The sequence below is a fragment of the Bubalus kerabau genome, chromosome 1 (assembly GCF_029407905.1).
Source record: "Bubalus kerabau isolate K-KA32 ecotype Philippines breed swamp buffalo chromosome 1, PCC_UOA_SB_1v2, whole genome shotgun sequence".
Taxonomy (NCBI): Eukaryota; Metazoa; Chordata; class Mammalia; order Artiodactyla; family Bovidae; genus Bubalus; species Bubalus kerabau.
Genome location: NC_073624.1, coordinates 187,684,907 through 187,706,518, shown reverse-complemented (window position 1 = coordinate 187,706,518; position 21,612 = coordinate 187,684,907). Strand labels below are relative to the sequence as shown.

Here is a 21,612-nt window from a genome sequence, read left to right as displayed (position 1 = left end):
CAGCTCCAGGTGGTTGCAGCGTCTTCTTTTGTCTTCTTTTCTGAGTGGGTGCCCGGGAGGCGGGCAGCGGTCTCCAGGCTGGGGTGGGCTCTGGGTGCCCCCTCCAGGAGGGAACAGGCATGGTTCTTCCCCAAAGGGCGGCACATGGCCCCACAGCCCCTGCTTTCTGCCTCCAGGATGGAGGAAATTTCCTTACAGAGCTAGACATCAGAAGCTTGTGTCCACACAGATGCCTGGCCCCGAGGCTTTCGAGTCTCCCTGGGGCGAGGCCCTCTCCCCTCTGCCCTCCCAGCCCCTGCCCAGTTCTTGTGACACCTGAGCCAGGGATCGTATTTTGTGGTGGGCAGCCATTGGGCATATGTGAGACGGCAGGGTCCTCTTGGGGTGAGGCTGTCCCCCCCCAATATTCATGAATGTGTTACTCATTCAGCCGGTACCCAGGATACAGCAGTAGGTGGGACAGCAGGGGGAGAAATAGACGGTATATAAAACGGGATGTCAGTTGTGATGTAAACAGGAGGAGGTCCTGAGGGAGCTGAGAGGGTGAGGCATGGGGACATCTTGGGGCACAGTCAGTGCAAAGGCTCTGGGGCAGCACCGTGCCTGGATTTCGTCTCCTGTACAGCTTGTGGGATCTTAGTTCCCCAACCAGGGATCAAACCCGTGACCCCTGGCAGTGGAAGCACCAAGTCTTAACCACTGGACCACCAGGGAAGTAGCCATGCCTAGTGTTTTGGAGGAGCAGCTGAGTGGGACCATGTGACTACAGCAGAGCAAGGGGGAGAAGGGAGGGGGAGAGAGGGAGGAGACGAGGGCAGGGAGGCGATGGGACAGGTCATGCAGGGCACTGTGGGCTGCAGGAAGACGGGCCTTTACCCCAGGGAAGTGGGAGCCTGAGAGGGTTGTGGGCAGAGGAGAGGCGGGGCCTGACTCCGCCTCTGCTCACTGGTGCCCTCTGACCCCTGAGAGGAGGACAGACCATGGGGCGGGGTGGGAGCCTGGGGACCAGGGCAGAATGGAAACACAGAGCATCCCAAAAGATGGCTTTTGAGGTGAGCTGGGCTATCACGGCTGGACATGGGGCCGACGGCTGAGAGAAGGCATTTAGGAGACATCAGCAGATGGCCCTGGGGGCTGTGGACAGGCCTCCCCTCAGGGCCTCAGTTTTTCTTCTGCAGAATGGGCATCCTTAAGGGTGCTGTGTCCTGAGCAAATTTCCTCCAATGATGTATCCACCCAGCCACTGCCACCCTCAGCCTGCTTCTCCGACCCCTTTGCAGAGATGCTGCCTCCGACACCCGCAACAAAGCCCCCAGGACTCCAGTTTCCCCATCTGCTACAGGGTCTCTGCAACACTGACCAGGTGAGTCAGCGTCCTCTGACCCTCCCCGGGGCCTGGCGGATGTCCGTCCTCAGTGGTGAGGAGGGGGCCACAGACAGCAGCAGCGTGAATGGCTGACCCAGGTGGTCTCAGCACGGTTGCAGATGGATCTCTGTTCTCCATGCTCTCTGAAACATCATAAAATGGGGAGGTAATTTGGGACAGGCCATCGTGGACTGAGGCCAGGGCCAAGATACCAGCCTGACTCCACGACTGAGCAGCTGCATGGAACCTACAGCATCTGTGGCATCCTGGCACTGGGCCCAACGCTGGAGTCTGAGAAATAAATTTATCAGGTGCAAATATCAACTGCCCTGTGCCAGGACCTGGGAGGTGTCTGAGGAAGAGGGGGGCAAGGTCACTGCTTCTCTGGAGTTTATAGAGTTCAGGAAAGCAGGCAAGTGATGAAAGCATAAGGCATCATAAACACAACTTTGACATATGCCCTGAAAGACAATAAAGGGAGCAGAGATGGAAGGTAAGCCATGGTCACAGAGACCTGTCAGGATCCTAAATAGGTAATATTTAGATCTGACCCCTCAAGGGAGATCAGTCAGATTGAGGCGAGGGATGTGGTACATGGTATGGAATACCCCAGCCTCTTCGGTCAAGATCCCTGCAACCTACAGCCCTCAAGTCAAATCCGGCTCTCCTACAAATAAAGTTTGGTTGGCACATAGGCACACCCATTCATTGAGTACCATCTATGGCGGCCTTTGCTCTCTACAAGGGAGGGCTGAGCGGTAGCAGCAGAGACCGCCTGGTGCCCCAAGAGCTAGACATACACTATCTGGCCCTTTACAGAAAAAGTTGTGCTCATTTTAGACATAGAGCAAGTGAGAAATGGCAGCCTCTATACACTTGATCTGTGCCTGTGACAGAATCATTTTTCTGTGGGGCATCCCTCAATGCCCAGACCCGCCTTACCTCCCAGAGGCCCCTGATTAGGCTCACTGTCTATAGCATCCACCCCAGACCACCCCTGCAAAGAGCTTGGTGGAAAGAGAAGGACTTTGGCTTGGGCCCCTCCATCCATTTGTCGTTCATCCACCGGGGGCTCCACCCTCCACATCTGGAGCATGCCTGCTCATCCTGCTGATTGCTGAAGGGAAGCCCAAACACGCCCCACGTCCAGCCCATTGGGCTGCCCCACCTCCCCAAGCTGCCCCCTTTGGCCAGTGCAGAGAGTGACAGTGGGTCTGGGCCTCTGTTGGCCTCTGTGGTCCACAAGCCCTGGCTCTAAGCCCCACTGTCACGATTCACAGCTTTTGTGAAAGTGAAAGTCGTGCCCAACTCTGCAGCCCCAGGGACTATACAGTCCATGGAATTCTCCAGGCTGGAATACTGGAGTGGGTAGCCATTCCCTTCTCCAGGGGATCTTCCCAACCCAGGGATCAAACCCAGGTCTCCTGCGTTGCAGGCTGATTCATTACCAGCTGAGCTACCAGGAAAGCCCAAGAATACTGGAGTGGGTAGCCTCACTCGTCTCCAGCAGATCTTCCTGACCCAGGAATCGAACCAGAGTCTCCTGCATTGCAGGCAGATTCTTTACCAGCTGAGCTACCAGGGAAGCCACAGCTTTTATGCTGGTGCTGAAATCTTGGTGTGCCTGCTCCTCCCTCTCCCCAGCACCAACTGTCCCGCCTCCTCGACTGGCCACCCATCCAGGCTGCCCCGCTCCACACCCCAGAGAGACAGCTCAGGGACATAGAACCACAGTCCCGAGATCACCACAGGGAGAAATATTCCCCAAGACAGACCCTAAAAGGCCCAGAGGCCAGGCTCAGAGAGCCCTGCAGCTCTCAGCCGGGCTGGGGGACCATTGCCAGGGAGTGTTATTTATGGATTAGATTTCCAGAGCACTTTTGCTCCCTTAATGGAGAAAATAAGAATTACTTGCTGCCATAGACAGCGCAAGGGGTGACACCCGGCAGCCGGCGGAGGCAAGGCCAGGAGGGATGAGTGTCTGGGTGCCTGGCGTCTCTGGTGCAGCATCCATCCTGCTGGTCGATGGACAGATGGCTCTTTTCCCAGCAGCTTCCTGGGGGAGGGTGCAGGGGTCCTTCCAGGCCAGGCCAGCCTCCCTCCCTGCTCTTCCAGGTGACCTCCACTGGCCCCAGGACACTTACTGCCCTGTTGCCCCCATATTAGCTTCAAATCGCCATTAACCGGTGGCTTAGAACACCAGACATTCATTCCTTGCCTATCCTGGAGGCGGGGAGCTTGAGACCGAGGTGTCACAAGGCTGTACTCTCTCCAGGGGAGAATGCTTCCTGTCTCTTCCAGCTTCTGGTGGCCCCAGGTGTCGCTCCACCCTCTGCCTCTGTCTTCACACGCCATCTGTGTGACTGTGTCTTCCCTCTGTCTCCAGTGCCCCTCAGCCTCTCTCTGGTACAGGGACACCAGTGACTGGATTTAGGGCCACCTGGATCATCCAAGACCTGCTTGTCATCCCAAAATCCTTGACTTAGTCACAGCTGCAGAGACACTTTTCCCAAACAGGGTCACAATCACAAGTTAGGGGAAGTAGGGCATGATCGTGTTTTGGGGGGAGCCCCCAGGCAAGCCACTCCAGGTTCCTCCCCTCACTGCAGCCCCAGTGACCCCTACATGATTGTGAACCCCATGAGCATAAAGACACAGTCTTTGTCCCATCGGCAACCCCCACGCTCAGCCTAGATCCTGACAGGCAGATGGGTCCTAAAGAGCTTAAGGAGGTTGGTGACCTACAAGGGCTGGTGGGATGGGGTATAAAATAATTAGAGGAGAGGGGAACACAGTAGCTGGAGTAAAGAGGGGATGACCCACTCTGAGTATACTTTCTGAAATAGCTCTGACTCTTACAGTCTTTATTTCACATGCCCCAAACAATAACTAGTTAAAATCATCCAGAATGTGGTGGGAACCCCAAAATGGAAAGCAGTAACACATGAACCCAACTGCGCTGTAGATGAAAAGGAGGGAGAGAGAAAGGAGCTGATCGAAGTAACTTTCAAAATGGTATCTTGAGTGGCTACTGTTAGGCTAGAAACAAAAATACCTATACACCAATTCTGTTCTCCAGTAGAAACCCTGGTTTTCCCAAGTAGGCCGAGCTGTAGCTCCCTTATAGTGAAAGTCACTCAGTTGTATCTGACTCTGCAATCCCATGGACTATACAGTCCATGGAACTTTCCAGGCCAGAATACGGGAGTGGGTAGCTGTTCCCTCCTCCAGGGGATCTTCCCAACCCAAAGATCAAACCCAGGTCTCCCACATTGCAGGTGGGTTCTTTACCAGCCGAGCCACCAGGGAAACCCAAGAATACTGGAGTGGGCAGCCTATCCCTTCTCAGCCTTTCTTCCCAACCCAGGAATCGAACGAGGGTCTCCTGCATTGCAGGCGATTCTTTACCAGCTGAGCTACCAGGGAAGACCTATGTGAATCCTGGAGCTGGACAAATAAGTCAATAAATTGTAGATTATGAGAGCTGTGTTCCTCTCAGTCAGAGAAAGAAATTATAAATAAGTCAAGAAGGCGGGAAGGTAGAACAAACCATGTGCTGGGCTGGAACCAGAAGTCCCAGTATTAATTCATGGTCCTCGATACATGGAGAAAGATTAGATAGATAGATATAGTAACATAGTACAGGTAGACATGGAAGTAAATATAGATGTCTGTATGCATGGATAGTCTGATTCTCTTGCAGCAATGAGCATCCCTGGCACCTGCAATTTGGTTTCTAAGTACCATTCTCCAATAAAAGGAGCAAGAACTTCTTGGAGAAATCATTAACTTTATGCTGCATGGAGCAGGGGAAAAACAAGGTAAATCTGGAGCATCTTGTGTTGCCAGAAAGTAAGGAGATATATGTGTGTGTGAATATGTATTTGTATACACAAACAGCCCAAACCAAAGTCACTCCCAATAACCAACACTAGAAGAATTTGAATAATAAAAGTGATAGTATTAGGTTATAATGTAATAGAGTGAAATATCCAAACTGCTATAAATAATTGACTTAATCCATAAATGGACCGAGGGAGAAGGGATTCATCTTCCTTACAGATGAATCCTGATTCATTAATGTAGGGGTGAAAGTTTGCATTCGAACTGTCTGCATTCAGTCACTCTGAATGTGAACTCTGGCAGGGGGCCACTGCTTCTGGTTCCATTTCAGGAGCTTAGGGCACACAGGGGAAGAAAACAGGCCAAAAAAACAAAACATTTCTGTCCATGGTAGCTCACAGTGTCTCAAGGGAGGCAGACAGGATGAATAACCAAACTATGGAACAGATTAGAAGGCTGTAGATGGAAAAAAAAAAAAAGGGAGGAGAGATGAGGGCAGAGAGTTGATACTGTTTTATTATATAGGATGTTCAGAGTCTCATCGAGAAGGTGCCCTTTGAGCAAAGACCTGAAGGAAGTTAGGGAACAAATCAGGTGTACACTTAGAAAAGAGCTCCTGGTGGCTCCTTGTGTCTGAAGCAGAGTGAGCAAGGAGGAGAGAGGGTGGAAGGGAGGGCAGGGAGGGGATGGGGCAGATCCTGTAGGACCTTGTGGGCCAGGGGGAGGACTCGGGCTTTTACCCCGAGGAGGTGGGAGCCTAGAGGGCTGTGGGCAGAGGAGGACCGGGGCCTGACTCACGTGTTCACGGGCACACCCTGATGGCTGTGGTGGGGAGGACAGACAGTATGTGACCCGGACAGGAGCCTGGAACCCCAGGGAAGGCAACCGAGCTTGTCCAGATGGGTGATGTTGGGGGCTGGACCAGGTGGAATCAATGACCATTCTCTGGGTTGAGCAGTGTAGAGGTCCCTGCAGACCCTGAAAGGGGACAGTTAGAGCAGGGGCATGAATGCCGGGTTAGAGAAGGTCCACATTTTTACACAGAATTGCCCTGTTCTCTGGTAAAAAGTAATATTCCTTAGTACAGATAGACTGTAATTTGTTTAATCAATTTATGGACCTGGAGGGTATTTCCAGTTTTTCCCAGCTATGAGCCATGCTGCAGCAGGGCAGTTTTCCTGGTACTCATGTGTGCATGTTCCTCTAGAATAAATTCCTAAGGATGGGGGTGGGGTGGGGAGGATTGCTGGGTGGACGCTTCTGTCATTTTACTTGTAATTCCCGCAGCCAGGTGACCCCCAAACTCCTTGTGCGCCCTGAGGTATGATGGGAGAGTTGCCTCTTCCCCAGAACTTCTAGGGTAAATGCTCCCACCTAACCTGTGATCCCCACCTACTGGATTAGTGAAAAGCTGCAACTGATGATGACCTTAACATTTATTTCTCTTATAAAGAGTCAGGTTGAGCATTCTTTCCAATGATTAAAAGCTTTTTGTCAGGACAGTCTTGAAACAAAGTATTTAAAATTCCCCTATGACCATTTCCTGCCAGCAATAGGGCTGATTTGATGTTTCATGTTTCGCCATGCTGTATCCGTCCAGTTCCAGGTCGCTGGCAGAGCTGTGGATTGGTGCCACACCTAGGCTTATGTGTGTGCATACTGAGTCACTTCAGTCGTGTCTGACTCTGCAACCTACGACTGTAGCCCGTCAGGCTCCTCTGTCCATGGGATTCTCCAGGCAAGAATACTGGAGCGGGTTGCCATTTCCTCTTCCAGGGCATCTTTCAGACCCAGGGATCTAACCTAGTGGTGGGCGGGTTCTTCTGGGAAGCCCTGCACCTAGGCTTACCCTTCTCTTATTTGATTCTGTGAAATTAGAAACAGCAAGCTCATAAATAACTGTAGAGCAAGTGGCTGGCGGCAGGACATCAGCTCAAACTAGGACTGGGAAAACGCAGGCATCTCTCGCCAAAAACCCCTGACCATCACTGTGGGCTGGAAAACTGGTCCTTGCCACTTGGGGAAGGACCACACATTCCACACCCCAACTCTGATTGTGTTAATGCTGCAAAGAATCCCACATTTGTGTCTGCTGAAGCATTTGGATATAGTTTTAAAATATACCCCCATGATGAATCATCCATCTTGTTCTCCAGCAGGAAAAGAATAATCACCGAAGGCTCAGACCTCTGGTAATGGAGCCATATGTGCAAAAGCTCCATGTTCTTAAGAAACCCCAATTTGTCCTCAGAGTTAGGAATTCTGGAGAAGTTTTTTATTTCCTCATGAAAGGGACAGTCAAGGCTGGTGCTGTTTTTTCCCCATTCCTCTTATCTCTTCCTGACATACAGGATGTGGACATGATGGCCGGAGCCATGGCAGCCATTTTACTATCACAGGACAAAAGCTGAGATCTCTTTTACATCATTCATTCATTTATTGGGTAGGTAGTTTTTGCTTATTTCCAGGATGTAAATACTCTTACCATGGCTGATTTCAAACCATCAGCATGATGTCACTAAATGCAGAATTGGAAAAAGAAGCACAGTAGCCCACCATTATATAATGTTGCCATCAAACAGATATTAATACAATAAATATTGTAAAATACCTCAAGAGTATAGATAATAGAAAAATGTTAGTAAACATAAGTAGCAAGTGATAAGCTTTGAATATTTATTGCTTTGGTTTTAATATAATTTCATTGGAAGTTTATATAATTTTATTTTTCTTAATGGCTGTGTTTAACAACCAGTTCACAACAATAACTGCATTATTTTGCTCAGGTTTGGGAGTGGGATAAAAACATTTGGTAGAAGCCAGTGTATTTTGTTTGAAAAGTATATCCTCACGTTCTGTGATTTTTTTTTTGCAGCTCAGATTGCTGGGGCCCCCACGTCATCTTTCAAAAGTATTTCCTAATCATTAGCTCCCCAGGAACAGGGCTCAAGTGACCACAGAGCTGATAAATACCAATCGATCGCTGTACTTTCCATTCACACTCCTTCCAGTGGTCGTGAGAATTCCTCACGCTCACAACTTGACTAGTCCCGGAACATACGGATTCTTTGTTTCCTATTTGGGCTGATCTGTAGCTCCCACTCATGCTTCCAGCATATTTCTAGGTATTTACCTTGTATTAGCATGGCTTTTACACTTTAATGAATCACTTCCAGGCCACTGATCCAATTTTTATAAAACTTTCTGTGAAAGTATAGCACACAAACAGAAAAGTATATTTCCCCCATAAAATGAGGATTGTATGGTTGTGCCTGTTTGAACTGCATTTCTCAATTAGCCTTACACTGTGGACATTTTCATATCATTAAATATACTTGGTCTACATTTTAACACCCATCTAACATTTTTTGACTGAACTGTAATTTACAGTCCATAAATATATCTTGAGTCATGCGGTTGTAAGTTTGGCAAATGCATCCTCATGAAAAACCACCAAGCAAAACGTGATATGGAGCATCTCCTTCCCTCCACAGTATTTCTTCGTCTCCCTCCAAACTCCAAACCATTATTCTGTTTTCCATTCCTCTAGATTAGTGTAAACTGTTCTAGAACTTTCTGCAGATGGATCCTGAGGAATGTACCATCTGTATTTGGGTTCCTTCCCTCAGCACGATGCACTCGAGACTCACCCTTCTTGGGTGTTGCCGCACAGAGTCCCTTTTCCACAGCTGTAGAGTACTCCACGGCGTGGCTGGACCACAGTTTGTGGCTCCCCAGTAAATGGACATTTGTGATTGCAGGTGGAACCAGGTGAATTCATTCGTGGCCTCAGCCACTTGTGGGCATTTCATGAGGCTTTCAATCTCAGCTTTTCACTGCTTCTTCCTGAATCTTCTCCAGCTGGGGTTTCCAGCATGGAGCTCTTCCAACGAAGGTTGCAATGATTCGCTTGTATCTGATTCTAGAGTGAATGAGGGACAATGCACGGGTGGGTCAGGGCTGTCATGGCCACCAGGTTGAGTGATGGGTGAGTGGGAGGTGGCCTCAGGGAGGAGCTTGGCCTTTGTCCACTTTGCTCGGAGAGAACTGGGGTCTCTGGGAGGATTCTGAGTGGGGAATCGGCCCAGAGCAGGAGTCAGGAGACCCTGTGAATCCCCTAAAAAGGGCACAAGGAGAGAACTAGGTGGAGCCAATGGACCAGCCCTGTATCCCCTGGAGAAGGGCTGAGCACAGCCCTCGAACCCCTGCCTCTGCTGGATTCAATGCATTGACACCAGGGCCATGGCCATCTGATCATAGAATCTGTTCAGAACAGCTGCCTGGTGACAAGTATAATAAAGTGTATTAATGAGGCCATTATTACTCCCTAATTAAAAGCTAATAAGGAAGAGTTAATTGCCTTTAAAAGATGAAGCAAGACCAGGCTGGGATTTATCTCTGTTTGCTTTTGCTTGCCTGGATAGGCTGATATTTGGGAACTAATTAATTGAATCAAATCTTACAGAAAAGTAATAATCTCCTCATGCCATTTGGGCTGTTGAATTTAAAGGTGTTTGCTGCATGCCTGGGTGTTGCCATTGTAAGATCCTGGGTCCTCTGTTCCTTGCAAAGGGCGTGGTTGGCGAGGTGACGGGGGTGGGGGGAGCGGGTGGTTGGGGAGCCATTTGACCTCTTAATTCTGGTTCCTGCTTTGCTGCCCAGGGCCAAATCTGGTCCACAGTCAAATCTCAGGTCTATTTCCATGAGGTGCATGCTCAGTTGCTTTAGTTGTGTCTGACTCTTTGCGACCCTTTGGACTGTAGACCACCAGGCTCCTCAGTCCATGGGATTCTCCAGGCAAGAATTCTGGAGTGGGCTGCCATTTTCCTCCTGCAGGGGATCTTCCTGTCCCAGGGATTGAACCCAAGTTCAATCCTGCGTTGCAGGGGGATTCTTTATCTGCTGAACCACCGGGAAAGCCCATTTCAATAATAATAATTGTTATTGTTACCTTTTTCTTTTGAAATAGCTGAAGACACAAGAAGTTTTACCAAAAAGTAACACAGAGAAGTCCCCCATCCCCTTCACCCAAGCTCCCCCTATAATCCTGTTTTACACAGTCATTCTACCTTATCCAAACCAAATTGGCATCATACAGTTAACTCAGGCACAAGCCTTATTCTGATTTCACTGTCTTCCTTTTAGAGTTTATGTGGGGATATGTCACATATCAGCAAGTTCATTCATTTAAACTGTACAGTTCAGTGGCTTTTATTGTATTTACAAGGTTGAGCAACCGTTGCTCTAATTCCAGAACATTCTCATCACCCCAGAAAGAAACATATTCCCCCCCAAAAAAAAGAAACCCTATCCCCATAAGCAGTCACTGCCACCCTCTCCGCAGCCCCTGACAACCAGGAATCTATGTCTGCGGATCGGCCTGTTCTGCACGTTCCCGTCAGTGGAATCACACCCTGAGTGTCCTCTGTGTCTGCTTCTCTCACTGAGCACCGTGTCCTCAGGGTCTGTCCACGTGGTAGCGAGTGTCAGGGCTTCTCTCGTTTTTCTGGACAAGTTTGTACATGGATGTATGTTTTCAATTCTCTTGGTCTGTATTCACTTTTTAAAAAATTTTATTAATTTTTTTATTTTTGGTTGTGCTGGGTTGTTGTTGTTGTACAGGCTTTTCTCTAGTTGCAGTGAACAGGGACTACTCGCTAGTTGAGGCGCACAGGCTTCTCATTGCAGCGGCTTCTCCTATTGATGAACAGGGGCTCTGCGGTGCTCTGGCTTCAGTAATTGTGGCTCCTGGGCTCTAGAGTACAGGCTCAGTAGCTGTGGTGCACGGGCTTAGTTGCTCTGCAGCACGTGGAATATTCCCGGGTCAGGGATCGAACCTGTGTCTCCTGCATTGGCAGGTGGATTCTTTACCACTGAGCCACCAGGGAAGCTCTGTATTCATTTTTTCTTAAATTTTTTTGGCCACACCACACGGCATGTGGGACCTTCGTTCCCCAGCCAGGGATCAAACCCTTGCCGCCTGCATTGAAAGCCCAGAGTCTTAACCACTGGACCACCAGGGAAGTCCTGTATTCATTTTTAATGTAGGTTTTTTTTTTTTTCTTAAATATTGACTGATTGATTTGGCTGTGTTGGGTCGGGTCTTGTGACACTTGGGCTCTCTAGTTGGGCATGTGGGCTTAGTTGCTCCATGGCATGTGGGATCTTCCCAGACAAGGGATTGAACCAGTGTCTCCTGCATTCTAAGGCCAGTTCTTAACCACTGGACCACCACGGAAGTCCTGTGGGTTTGTTTGTTTGTTTTAATTGCACACATCAAATGCAAATCTGCCACTGAAAACTAGAAATAAAGCTTAATCTTTCTCCACCTCCTTCCTCTTTGCTCAGCCCAGACCCCTCCTCTCTGGAGTAAGACCCCACTGCATCTGTGGACACCTCCAGCATACCATTCTCTGTGTGTTGACATATGTCCACGTGTCTCCAGGGAGGTACATTCACTATCTAGCGACTGTTTTCACAAAGATGAAATCTCACCTCTAATGAAGTTTGGCTGTGTTCCTTGTTTGTTTTTCTAGAAAATCCGCATGAAATTACCTGCATTTATTTTCCCCTTTTGCTCTTACAAATCAAGTTAGAACTTAACTACAAAATGATGCTCCAACCTTAAGAGTACAGCTTGACAGTTTTGCATAGAGACATGCTACCCAAAAAAGTAGAATGCATGCATAGGCGCTCAGTCATGTCCAACTCTTTGTGACCCCATGGACTGTAGCCCTCCAGGCTCCTCTGTCCATGGGATTCTCCAGGCAAGAATACTGGAGCGTGTTGCCATTTCCTTCTCCAGGGGATCTTCCCCACCCAGGGACCAAACCCACATCTCTTGCATCTCCTGCATTGGCAGGCGGGTTCTTTACCAGCTGAGCCACTGGGGGAGCCCCCAAAATAGAATGGGGGTTAGCAAACCCTGACCCACAGGCCAGGTCCGACCCCCTGCCTATTTTTGTATGGCTTATGGGCTAAGAATGTTTTTATATTTTTAAGTGAATTTTTAAAAGCCAAGAGTGCTAACTTCCCTGGTGGTCCAGTGGTTAAGGCTTCAGCTTCCAATGCATAGTGTATGAGTTCAGTCTGTGGTCAGGGATCTCACATTTTTTGCGATCAAAACATAAAAAACAGAAGCAATATTGCAACAAATTCAATAAAAACTTGAGAATTGGTCCATATAAAAAAAAAAATCTTTAAAAACCAAAAGAAGACTAATATCTCACCATACATAACAATTGTATAAAATTCCCATTTCTGTACCATGAATAAAGTTTTATTGGGACACAGCCATGCCCATTCATTTGCATATTGCCTGGGGCTGACTTAGACATTTCTGAGAAATCGTCCCTCTGGTGCGTCAAGCCTCATGTATTTATTTTCTGGATTTAAAAAAAAAAAAATATTTGCTGACCCCTGCCCTATAAATGCCTGATGGGCAGGCCTCCTTCATGCTCTGAGCTCAGAGAGGTCAAGAGCTGAGCCCAGGATCACACAGCTAATGTTCTCTTCCTTGGCTCACGTTTGATAATAGGCAAGAGATATGTAACCGTGTCCCCCTGTGTCCTTCCTGTGCTGGTTGGAACTGGAGCCCCAGATGGGGGCAGACTGAACTAGAACCAGACATCTGTAGTCCTTTGGGGTCAGAGCTTGGGGAGGCCAGAGCAGGCTGGAGTGGGGACCCCAGAAGGCTGCTTGGGGAGTCACTGAAGGAGCCAGGCTTTGGAGGACAGGAGTTCTTTGGGGAGAAGGGAGGAAAGATGAGAGACCCCACCATGTCAGGTGGGGTGAGGCGATCAGAGCTTGAAGCAACCAGAGATGCAAGTGTATCTCAAACCCCTTGTCCAGAGGATTCACCACAACCAAGAGCGACAGAGATCCATCTAAATCACAAAGCTGGCAGTGCGCCTCCATCACTCCAGAATCTTCCATGGCTCCCCATTGCTCCCAGGATAAAGTCCGAACTATCATGACTGTGGCTTACGAGGGCCTTCAGAATCTGGTCCCTCCTGACCTTCCCACTACCCCTGCCCCGACTCTCTTTTCAGTATTTCCATTTAAAATCGTTATTGACAGATAAGGACTTACAGTTGACATTCTGTTCTTTGTTTTCCAGTTCTTTAAAAAAAAATTTTTTTTAATCTTTTGGCCATGATGCACGGTATGTGGGATCTTAGTTCCTAATATCTGATCGAACCCATGCTCCCTGCCTTGACATGTGGATTCTCATCCCCCAGATCCCCAGGGAAGCCCTCTACCTCTTTATTTAGGTCTCACTTTGATCCCTGCTGCCTTTTTGTGTGTTTTGATGCCTTGGTATGAATGTGCTTTGATTTCTGTATCTGGGTCTTTTGCAGTCTTACTACAGGTTTTTTCCCTTTTCATTACCACAAGGCTTACATAAAACATCTTCAAATTGTAGCACCTGTTTTTAAACTGCTAATAACTGAAACTGGATAGCATTCCTAAGTTACACTTTTACCTTTCCTCTCATTCACCTTTCAAGTTACAGCTTAAATATTTTTATATTGTGTATCCAATAACAGATTATTATAGTTGTGATTTTTTTCACTACCTTTGCTTTTTAACTTTTAAATTCAAGTGGTATGTGAATTACACACAGCTTCACTGTATCACAGACTCTCTGACCATATATAAACCATTCCCAGTGAGTCTCATGCTACCTTCTTATGTTTTAATAATGTTAACTAGAGTCCTTTTGCTGCCTGTTAAAGAACTCCTTGTAACATTTCTTGTAAGGCAGGTGGCCTGGTAATAACTCCCTCAGCTGTTGTGCATTTGGGGCAGTCTGTCTCTCCATTTCTGAGACAGCTTTGCCAGATATAGAATTCTTGGTTGACAATTTCTTTTTCTTCCAATATTTTGAATCTATGATCCTATTCTCTCCTGACTTGAAAAGGTTTTGTTGAAATATCCACTTATAGTGTTATAGGGGTTCCTTTTTAAGTATGTGCAGGGGCTACTGGCTTTGTTCTGCAGACCATCAACTCCTCCTGCCAGACCCTGGCCTCCAGCCTTGCTGAGCCACACAGTCCCACAGCTGTTACCACTCAGGCTTTCTGATCCACTGGGCCCCAGAGCTCCTCTCGAAAGTGGGTGGGACTGTGAATTAGCCTCCCAGCTTGAGCAGGAGGGGGCCAGACTCAGTTCCAGGGCCCCCGCAGGGCTCCTCTTTTTGAGGGTCTCCTTCAGGCAGATCTGCACCCTTCTGAGTTCCCTGGTCATATTGTCAGTATCCTGGCTCTGCAGATGAGTAAAGCTGCTGGCTGAGATGACAATTCCTAGGATGCTGAAGGTAGGAACTCAGTCTGACGGGATCCCAGGGCTGGTTATTGCAAAGGCCTCTCCACTCTGCCATCTTGGTCCTATTCCTAGTGGTCAAGCTCCTGAGATCTTCCTGCACCTCCCATAGGCTGAGACCAAAGTGGGGGTTCCCAGGAATGGACCCACAACCCTGGGGAATCTAAGTGTCCACCCTGGGCTCTCTTTCCCTGCTGGGGGAACCAGAGGTTCGGAGGGAGCCACCTCGGTGAGGGGCCATGTGGTCAGTACGTCAACCCTCCCGTGCAGCCTGCCTTGGTCTTTGTGGCACAAGGGCAGCTTGGCCTTAAGCGTACATTCTAGGATGTTCTCTGCGGTGCCTTGTCCATAAATAGTTTTTTGTTTTTGTTCCTGTGATGGTGGAGTGAAGTTAGGAGTGAGATGTGGTCACCCATCTGGTTGGCAACACCTCCCTGCGCCTTTGCTTTTATACTCCAGGCAAGACTTGCAGGCCCCAGACTCACCTCCTCTGGACCTTTGAACTTGCTGTTCCCTCTGCCTGGGATGCTGGGCCTCTCTCTTTGTCATGGCAGTCCAAGCGTAGGTTGGAAAAGAAATTTCCAGGCACAGAGCATTTCAGAAGGGAGAGAGTTTATTAAGAGCAAGGAGCAGAAATAATGAGGGCACTGCCAGTGTGGTGGGTCCGGGAGAGCTGATGCTTTCTGTGGGTTAATAGCCAATTTTTTATAGCCTCAAGACAGAAACTTCCTGCTGGAAGGGTGGCATTAGGTAATGGGTTAGGGCACTAGAGGGTGAGTAGCCAGCTGAGCGTTTTTGCCTAATTTGGGGTCAGGAAGCCTGCTGGTGATGATCAGGGGCTTTGGGCAACGGTCACACAGGGGCTCAGTCAATTCTGGAGATGACCTTGTCTCTGACTTCTGTGGCTTTGGGGCAGGACTCCACAGTCTTGACCTATCTCCTCTCTCCTGTTTATCCTTTGACTCTCAATTGGAGGTCACCTCCTCCGGGAAGCCCTCCCTGCCCCCATGATTTTGCCAGATTGTGTGAACCTTTCTCTCTGTGAGCTCTGGTTGCCAGGGACAGCTGTGTTCACTGCTTAGATCTCAATCTGTGGGTATGTTGATGGACTATGTGGGGGTAGTCTGAAATCCTTAGAGGAAGTTGAACCTGCAGCCCAGGATGGAAGCCAGAAAAGGCTTGGCAGGACAGGAGAACAGCTATCAGCTGGAAGGACCAGCCTGAGCAAAGGCCTGGAGGTAGGACTTGCCAGAATGGACTTTGCAGGGAGTTGTCCCGCCCCCCACCCCATGCATCTGGGCCCAGAACAGCACCGCCATCATACTATGCACATGCTTCGTGGCCGCTTGCTGTCGCCCAGAGCGCGGTAAAAAACAATCAGCAGGTGATGTAGATTGTGCTTCTGCTCACCCTGTGGTTGGTAATGCTGATTGCTCCCATACAGCTTCGGCCAGGGTCATGGGCAATGCAGGCAGGTGTGCTGTCCTTGGTCACTCAGTCGTGTCTGACTCTTTGCTACCCCAAGGACTGTAGCCTGTCAGTTTCCTCTGTCCCTGGGGATTCTCCAGGCTGGAACACTGGAGTGGGTTACCATGTCCTCCTCCAGGGGATCTTCCCAACCCAGGGATCAACCCAGGTCTCCCACATTGCCGGTAGATTCTTTACCGTCTGAGCCACCAGGGAAGCCTAAGAATACTGGAGTGGGTAGCCTATCCCTTCTTCAGGGGATCTTCCCAACCCAGGAATCGAACTGGGGTCTCCTGCATTGCAGGTGGATTCTTTACCAGCTGAACCACAAGGGAAGCTTAAAACCTATCTAGAAATGCTCATTTGGAGAAAGATGTTTTTATACAGTTTGGGGGCAAATGAAGCCATCCAACAGAACTGTGCCATAAACACCACCAACAGGTGCAGACTTCCAGGCTAGCATCCTTCCCAAGTCCACAGTTTCCACTCCCCTCTGTCTGGTCCAGGACGCCAGCCACACTCTGTGCTACATGATCACTGCTGGGTACATCTTCCATTCGCTGTTGGTATGAGGGAAGGAGGCCTGGATTTGTCTGTAGCCCATCCCAGAATAGGGGCACTGGGGTCATGGGCACCGAGCCTGGCTGCACGGTGTACCCCACAAAGAGGGGATGCAGGCACTGCCCCTAATGGAGCACAAGCTGAATGGCCTGCTGGCAGTTAAGCATGGAGAAGATCGTGGGCATGTTCACATACACGTTCATGGTGCCCTTGGGCAAGCAACAATTGATCTGCGACCTTGTTGGGGGTGCCCAGGCCTCCAAGTTGGTGCTAGAGCTTGGGTGCTAAATATCTCAGACTCTTGTGCACCCCACTTTTGGGCAGGTGGTATAGTGCTTCTGTAGAAGTCCCAGAGCTAGCTCACTCTTTGTGCTGGGGTTTCCCAGGGAGTCATGTGATTTCAGCTTGCATCTTTGCTGCTGGGAAGATTGGTCATTTATAAGACCACAGACCTCAGTCCATTCTTTTTTATTTTAACTTTTTATTCTGTGGGCTTTCTCTAGTGGCTCAGTGGTTGAGAATCTGTGCTTCCCCTGCAAGGGCCACAGGTTTCATCTCTGGTCGGGGAAGTAAGATTACATATGCCTCACAATAAGTGCAGCCAAAACAAACAAAAAACTGTAAAAAAAAGAAAAAACCCAACTTTTTATTTTGGAATGATTTCTAGATCTATAGAAAATTGCCAAGATAGCACAGAGAGAATATATGTATATGACTGTATGTATCTTACATGTGAAAGTGAAGTGTTAGTCATTCAGTCGTCTCCGAATATATGTGACCCCATGGACGGTAGTCCATCAGGCTTCTCTGTCCATGGAATTCTCCAGGTAAGAATACTGGAATGGGTTGCCATTTCCTTCTCCAGGGGATCTTCCCGACCCAGGGATTGAACCCAAGTCTCCCACATTGCAGGAACACACTTTACCAGCTGAGCCACCAGGGAAGCCTGTATCTTACATAACCCACCTCAATAACCCACCATTAGTATAATATCCAAAGCAGGAAACTGACATGGATACACTGTATCTCATTCTATGCGATTGTATCACACAGGTGTGTTGACTCTTGTAACCACCCTCTTGATGCATATCTGTTCCGTCACCCCCACAAAGATCTCTCCTGCATCTCTGTATGTTGTAGAAAGGAAATGGTACAGTACAGTCGTGCTTTGAGATGGCTTTTTTCTTTTGAAGGAATGCCTTTGAGATTCACCTAATGGTTGAGTGCTGGGTGGTCTGTTCCTTTTCGTGACTGAGTGGTATTCCCTGGTGTGGATGGGCCCTGGTGTACTCATCACAGGACATCAAGGTTGTTGCCAGGTTTTTGTCTGTTAAGAATAAAGCGGCGACAAACACTCATGTCCAGGTTTTTGCAACGACATAAGTTTTCATTTCTCTGGGATACATGCCCAGGAGTACAATTGCTGGATCTTATGGTAAGTGTTTAGTGTTTTAAGAAACTGCCAAGCTGTGTCCCAGGGGGACTGTACCATTTTACATTCTCACCAGCACAGCGTGTGATCCAGTTTCTCCATACTCAGAGCAGCTCTGATCTCCATTCAGGCTTGTCCTGAAAACCCCACATCCCAGGTTTTATTTTTAGGAGAGGAGAGTTTCCTGGGCCCCGGGGACAGCCCTTGGAAGTGGGGGGGTGTGGGTTGTAAGCTTGTGATTCTATTTCAGGGAGAATTCTGCCATAGACTAAATGTTTGTGTGTCTCCCAGAATCCCAATTTTAAAGCTCTAAGACTCAGAGTGATGGTGTTTGGAGATGGAGCCTTTTGGAAGTAATTGGGTTTGGTATAGATTATGAGGGTGGCACCTTGTGATGGGATTAGTGCCTTTATAAGGGGTTCCCAAGTGGTGCTAGTGGTAAAGAACCCACCTGCCAATGCAGGAGGTGTAAGAGATGAGGGTTCAATCCCTGGGTTGGGAAGAAGGAAATGGCAACCCACTCCAGTATTCTTGCCTGAAGAATCCCATGGACAGCGGGCAGGCTACAGTCCATAGGGTCGCACAGCTGCTGCTGCTGCTGCTAAGTCGAGTCAGTCGTGTCTGACTCTGTGCAACCCCATAGACGGCAGCCCACCAGGCTCCCCTGTCCCTGGCATTCTCCAGGCAAGAACACTGGAGTGGGTTGCCATTTCCTTCTCCAATACACGAAAGTGAAAAGTGAGAGTGAAGTCACTCAGTCGTGTCCGACTCTTAATGACCCCATGGACTGCAGCCTACCAGGCTCCTCCGTCCATGGGATTTTCTAGGCAAGAGCACTGGAGTGGGGTGCCGTTGCCTTCTCCAAGGGTTGCACAGTCAGACACAATTGAAGCGACTAAGCATGCATGCATGCAAAGGGATGAACGGACCAGACACTCTCTCTCTCTCTCTCTCCGGGCCATATGACACAGCAAGAAAGCAACCATCTGCAAGCCAGGGAGAGGGCTCTTGCTAGAATCCAACCATGCTGGCACCCTGATCTCGGACTTCCAGCCTCCCAAAGTGTAAGGAATACATTCTTGTTGTTTAAGCCACCCAGTTGATGGTATTTTGTTATGGCAGCTCAAGCCGACTAGGACAAGTTGGAAAGCTCCCAGCCCCTGGAGCTCTGGGGCTTCCTAAGCTTATAGGATCCAAGATGCTACCAACCGTCAGACAGAACATCCACACAAGGCAGATGCCAGAATTTGAAGCATAGAGTCAGAGGCATTCACTGAGGACTTTATCTGTAAAAGCAAAATATGCAATTGGTTTTATCCTGTGGTCCATAAAGTTTAGTCTTGCCACTATATGCGGATCCTCAAATTAAAAAAAAGAAACCATCAGGTGTTGGGGACAATTTGAGCATACTTTTTCTTCCAACAAATTGCACCCTGGAATGACACACACCTCTCTATGCCTCTTAGATTTTATCGTGCAAATAATCATGGGGGCTTTATGCACGGGCACCCCTCCCTGCTGAGGTTCCTTGACTTTTGCCAAGCGCCTTAACCCACTGGCCCTTAACCCATTGCTAATCAGCTCCGGGAGTTGGTGGTGGACAGGGAGGTCTTGCGTGCTGCAATTCATGGGGTCGCAAAGAGTCGGACACGACTGAGCGACTGAACTGAACTGAACTGCATCAGCTCTGTCTTTTTTGCTTTTTAACCTTTTTTTTTAAAAAAACAAGAAGTTACAAAAAATAGTACATAGAGTCCTAAGTACGCTTCCCCCAGTGCTGACATTTTTGGCCGCTTGGTGTGCAGGATCTTTGTTCCCCAACCAGGGATGGAACCCGTGTCCCTACCCCCCTCACTGGAAGTGTGGACTCTTAACCACTGGACCTCCAGGGAAGTCCCCAGTGCTGACATTTTCTTTATGACTGTAGGGCAGTATCAAAGCCAGGAAATCGACATTGGGCTCATACTGTTAATTAGAGGACAGTATTCAGATGGCATTATTTTTTAACCTGCATGTGTGTGTGTATTTGTTTCTATGTAGTTTTGTTCCGTGTGTGCCCACCAGCACTCTCAGGATCCAGGACTTCACTCTTCCACCTTCACAAAGCAGTTCTCTCGTGCTATTTGTCTTTTGTTTAATTTTATTGAAGTATAGTTGATTTACAATGTTGCGTTAATTTCTGCTGTACAGCAAAATGACTCCGTTATACATATATATACACTCTTTTTCATAGTTTTTTCCATTTTTGTTTACCCCAGGATATTGAATATAGTTCTCTGTGCTACACGGTAGAACCTTGTTGTATATCCGTTCTGTGTACAATTGTTTACATCTGCCAACTCCAACCTCCTGCTCTATCCCTCCCCCTCCCTCTTGGCAACCTCACGTCTAATTCTCTATGTCTGTGAGTTAGTTTCTCTTTCATAGATAAGTTCGTTTGTGCCATATTTTAGATTCCATATATAAGTGATATTATATCATATTTTTCTTTCTCTTTCTGACTTACTTATTATGACAGTCTCTGGGTTCATCCATGTTGCTGCAAAAGACATCATTTCCTTCTTGTTTATGCTGAGTAGTATTCCATGATATATTTGTGCCCCGTCTTCTCTATCCATTCATCAGTTGATGGACACAGGTTGTTTCCATGTCTTGGCTGCTGTGAATAGCATTGCTATGAACTTAGGGGTGCATGGATCTTTTCAAATTATAGTTTTGTCTGGGTATATGTCCAGGAGTGGGGTCACTGGATCAGACTCTCATGCTATTTCTTAATCTTAACCCCTGCCCCAGGAAACCACTGATCCATTCTCCATCTCCTTAGTCTTGTCATTCTGAGAATGTTGTACAGATGAAATCAGATAGCACATAACCTTCTGAAATCTACTGTCTTAATTCTGCATGGCTGCCCCTGAGGTCTGTGCAGGTTGCTATGTGGATCAATCAGTTTTTCCTTTTTGTGACTGAGTAATATTCCAGGTACTGGTTGGCCAACGTTTGTTCAGCCCACTCATTCACTGAAGGACGTTTGGTCTCCAGTATTTTGCTCTTATGAATGGAGCTGTTATGAATATTTGTGTACACTTTTTTGCATGAACATATGTTTTCATTTCTCTGGGATAAACGCCCAGGAATGCCTTCGTTGAGTTCTATGGCAGTTACATGTTTGGTCTTTAAAGAAACTGCCAATCTGTGATCCACAGTGACTCTACCATTTTTTCTCCCCACTGGCAACATGCGAGAGATCCAGGTTTTTGCACAGCCTTCTCCAACATCTGGTATCTTCACCATTTTTTGCTTTTAGCTCTTCTTATAGGTATGATAGTATCTCATTGTGGTTTTACTTTGCCTTTCCCTAATGGCTAGTGATGCCAAACATCTTTTCATGTGCTTTTTTTTTTGGCATCAGATTATTCTCTTTCAAAAAAAAAAATGAGGCTTTCCACACAGCAAAGAGTACATATCTTCAGGGTATATCTTAATGAATTTTTACAATGGTGTAGAATATTGTAACTGCCACCCAGATCAAGATAAAAATCATGGCCAGAACAGATCACAGAAGGTTCCCCCACGTTCCCTCTCTCAGCTATTTCTCCCTCCTGGCAGCATCCAGTGATCT

General features: G+C 48.0%; 1 long non-coding RNA gene across 2 annotated transcripts in view; it reads left to right on the top strand.

Annotated features, from left to right (window-relative positions):
- The first annotated feature begins 13,116 nt into the window (after positions 1-13,116).
- The window catches only part of LOC129627142 (uncharacterized), a 41,270-nt gene continuing 32,774 nt past the window's right edge, over positions 13,117-21,612 (top strand). For both annotated transcript variants that reach the window (XR_008702447.1, XR_008702443.1), the window contains exon 1: positions 13,117-14,528. This is a non-coding gene — a long non-coding RNA (uncharacterized LOC129627142). The remainder of the gene's footprint in view (positions 14,529-21,612) is intronic.